We start from the raw sequence: 4,390 nt of genomic DNA, 5'->3' as shown, positions 1-4,390 counted from the left end.
CTATTATTCTTGTATAGTGCAGATCTCAAATGCAACTGGGAGAAGAACCGAATTACTCATCTATTGAGCAAAGGAGTGAATTACCAGTCTTTTGAAAACCCTACTGTTTAGATAGTCCCACCAATATATACAATCAAAGCAACATGTGTGGAACTATGTACAATAGGAAACTACCTATTTGTCATAGCTACTTATCCTGCTATACAAAGTATGACCTCTTTCCACAAATATTCGTGTCATTTAACCAACAAAGAAAAAAAGCTTAACAGAGTTGAAATATATTTGAATTATTCAGATAATGATAGAGTAATTTTAAATTATAGTATAACAAAGGATAAATTAAAATTTGACCACTTATGCTTCTATAAATATAACTTTAATTGTCAAATCACATTGTTTGATACTCATTAAAAAAATTATATAATCACAAGTGATTTATTATCATGCATGAATCAGGATTGCTACTTTTTGGAAATTATTTTTCTCTTATTATTTACTCCTATATAAGAATATCCACTTTTATAGTCTACATATTAATTATCTTGTCCTTTTTATTCAAAAAGAAATCCGTAAGACTTGGAATATTTAATAAATTTTAAGAACTTCAAAAGAAATTGTATGTTACTAGAAATTGTGTTTTCATGAAAAAGATAACAATGATCCTACAAAGTACATTCGTATATTAAGTCTTTAATTTATATGAAAATATTACTAAACTTGTTACAAATAATAGTTTGTCTTAAGATATTATATAGTGTATGCAAAAACCTAATGCATGTCAGGATCTTAGACAAAATAATTTACTGAGAGGCATTATAGAAACATACCTAAAGATATTATTGTAAAAATCACTTTTCACGATAATGTATTCAGACATGTTTCTATAATGCCTATGAGTAAATTATAGTCTAAGATCCTAATGTGCATTAAATTTATGCTTACAATAATGTCTTAAAGTAAAATTTTATTTGTAAAAAGTTAAGTAATCTCAATATATGAAAACACTTTGTAGGATTGTATAATCCTTTTCATGATAACATCATTTTTTGTAGCATATAAAAAGTCCTTAAAGTTCTTAAAATTTATCAAACTACAAAATTAGATATTTTTCCTTTTATATAGTAGTAATAAAAGAAAAAATATTTCCAAAAATTGCAATTCTGGTCGACCTCATGTCTGATAATAAATAACTCTCGACTACATATCAATAAAGTAATAATTTTTAATGAACATCAAATAATGTAAATTAACAACTAATGAATTGAGTGTATCTATGAACTATCATGATTCAAATTCAAACAAATAAATAGAATATCTAATCTTTTAAATTTAATTCAAAACATTGACAGCTAAAGTTATATTTATAAGAGAAAAATGATCGAATTTGATAAAAGTTTTTTGGCACAAGAACTTACATGTTATATCCCATATGATTTGGTTTTTAAAAATTTATGTTCTATTGGGCATACAAATTAAGATACTAAAAAGGAAAAACTTAAAGATGTATAGATTTTTAATAATTTCTTAAGGAAAATGTTATGTAGAAAGCCACTTGCCTCATAGTAGACAGACATTCTACCAGCCTTCTGCTCTGTAGCACGTCATTTCTTCATCAAGTTACCAAAGTTTGAAACTAGTTATGTCACTGCACACTCCTTTGTCTCCGTGGATTTTGGAAAGCACCGAGTATATTGCAGGATGGTTGTGCTCCAATGTGTAGATACCATTTGCTGCAATCTCTCTGAACTCTAGACATGAGTGCAACCTACATGATCCTAGCAATGCCCCCAGACCTGATACCACTCTTCAGCATCCTATCAAACACCTGCAAGCCCATGTTTGCGTAACCTCCAATGATCAAATTTCTTGCAGGGATTGACTCAAAAATGCAGAAAGCAACTTCACTGTCTCCACATTTAGCATACATGTCAACAGGAGAGGTAAACAAGATGACATCAACATGCACGCATGAACTTGATTGCCTACCAAAACAGCAGAGTAACCTGCGCATGCATCTAAAATAGTTGAAAACGTAAAATGGTTAAGATGAGAACTCGAGTTCAATATCAACTTAAACAATTTCAAAGCATTCATAACTCTCCATAACACACATATCCTTTTATCATTGATATCCAAGTAATCACATCTTTCTCACTCATCTCATCAAAAACGAATCGAGCTTCATTAAGCTTCTTGTTCTTAGGCAAAGTCAGGATTATGAGTTTTGAGATTCTAAAAGAGAGGGTGGTTCAGATTAAGGGGTTTCAAACCCACAACTCAAGCACTCCGGAGTCACTTCTTCAGCATTGAACCATCTTCACAAGTTAATATACATATATATTTATTTTTCTAATAAAAATCCATCGACTATCGAAAAGCTTCTTGGTTCAAACAAATTCAAACAAACCCACAAACCCCACCTTGCTCTGCCTTGACCAAAAGCCCTTGCACCTCACTTGTGCACCCAAACTTCATATAACCCAAAATCAACACATTCCACAGCATAACATCTTTGTCCATAATTTCATTAAAAAACTCAACCTAAACCCCTGTAATCATCCAAATCAACATAACCCCTCAGCAAATAAATTGAGACTTATCTCCAAACAGAGCACGAGACAATGAAGCCGAGGGATCAAATGTTTGTGATAAAAAATGCAAGAAGGAGCTAACACATACCGTGAAAGTGAGATCATTGGTCTCATTTCTCCACATCTATTCATATCTATAAAAAATAATGTATACTTTCTCCGGCTTACTGGCGTTGCTACCCGGAGAGCGTTTGTGTTCCGAAAATGACATCTCTATGAGGCATTTAGTCGAACAGGTATTCCGCTTGTTGGATGTGGCTGTGTTTAAAGTAACCACCGATAAGGGAATTTCGGGATACGACGTTTGTCAAGTGAGGGCTTTGATAGAAGATCTTCGATTTCCGTATCCGAGGAAGCTATTGAGGATACAAATTTGGCGGCCAAGAGCAAAGGTGAGCAGCGCCGTCATTTGACTCTTGTACTAGCTACCTGACTATCGCTTTTGGTTTCTATTTTTATGTCACTATTTGAGGTTTACTTAACTCTTATTTAGTGTTATTTTTAGAGCTGAGTTGTCAAATATAATTGGCCCAATCCATTCGGCCCAAGCTTGTTGGCCAGATAACTTAGTGGGCTGGGACAGGTCGGTCTTTTATTTAGAAGGACTTGAGAATATTCAACTCAGCTAAACCCTAGAAGGGACGCTCTATGTATTCTAAATACATAATATTCACATAGATAGAATGTATCTAGAACAAATTAACATAATTTGGAGTACATTTATCTGGACGTACCAAATTTGATAAAATTCACATTATTACAACATAATGTATCTTTAATGTATCTGGGCGTACCAAATTTGATAAGATTCACATTATTACAACATAATGTGTCTTTAGGTAATTAACTCATACACTAGAGAGATTTTTGTAAGTTACCCTTAAAAAAATAGTTTTGGTACATGGACTGACCTTGACCTTTTCCCGATCAAGCATCAATGTTTAAGAATTTATATGGATCAGACTTATAAGCCCTAGTTTTAAATGAATTTGAAAATCCTATCTCAACCCTACCCCCAATAACGGGTTGTAGGCCCCATGAGTTAAAATCTCTTTTGACGACTCTAGTTATCTTGAAGTCAAGTTTTCAATAGATAAATATTAATTAATTTATTTTGATTAGTATAATTAACGTGAACATATATTAATTATTTAGTTTTCATATGTTTGGTCAAATTCATATCTTTAAACTAATAATTCCTAAGGGTAAAATAAGAAATAGTATGTCATTATTGATTTTTTGTGAAATGACAAGTATTAAAGAACATCTACTTTTAGTAAGAACGACATATATATGGTAACGAACAAATTCATATTATGTTATAGGTTATTATTCTATATTATACTTCATTTGTTCCTTTTAGTTTTCTTATATACCAAAAATAGTTGTCATCTAAAAAATCAAAAGATAATTAATTATCTTTTTCAACTTTATCCTTAAAGTTTATAATTTTAGAATCAAGAGGCGTATAGGACAAGAAATTCGTTAAAATTTGTCTTTGCCTTCTTTGGGCTCTTTTGAACTTGAAAATGTACTTTTTCTCTCCGCGAGATGAACTTAATCCATTTCTAAGGTCTTGGGGATTTACAGATAAAAAATCTATGGGATATAACACATGAAAATTGGTAAAATTTGTCTTTCTCTGCTTTGGGCTCGTTTGAACTTCAAAATGCACTATTTTTCCCTGCGAGACAAACTGGTTCCATTTCTAAGGTCTTGACAGACGTCCTCGAAAATTTTTGGCTATTTTGTTTTGGGATTTTTGGATTATAAAAAATCCATGGACTATAGCACACGAA

The 4,390-nt window shown here is 31.7% G+C and overlaps 1 long non-coding RNA gene across 3 annotated transcripts; it reads right to left on the bottom strand.

The window, feature by feature from the left end:
* Window positions 1-1,342: 1,342 nt before the first annotated feature.
* LOC138349101 (uncharacterized) lies at window positions 1,343-3,218 on the bottom strand. 3 transcript variants are annotated; one of them, XR_011221637.1, is made up of 3 exons: window positions 2,680-3,218; window positions 1,926-2,003; window positions 1,343-1,825 (listed from the first exon to the last, which is right to left on the bottom strand). It is a non-coding gene; the product is annotated as an uncharacterized lncRNA (long non-coding RNA). The 3 variants fall into 3 exon arrangements; XR_011221636.1 differs by having other exon boundaries at window positions 1,926-2,015; window positions 2,680-3,053; XR_011221635.1 differs by lacking the exon at window positions 1,926-2,003 and having other exon boundaries at window positions 2,680-3,053.
* Between the last annotated feature and the right edge of the window lie 1,172 nt (window positions 3,219-4,390).

This window comes from Solanum lycopersicum, chromosome 6 (assembly GCF_036512215.1).
Source record: "Solanum lycopersicum chromosome 6, SLM_r2.1".
Classification (NCBI taxonomy): Eukaryota; Viridiplantae; Streptophyta; class Magnoliopsida; order Solanales; family Solanaceae; genus Solanum; species Solanum lycopersicum.
The sequence above is the reverse complement of the archived record's forward strand: the minus strand, read 5'-3'. Positions and strand labels throughout refer to the sequence as shown.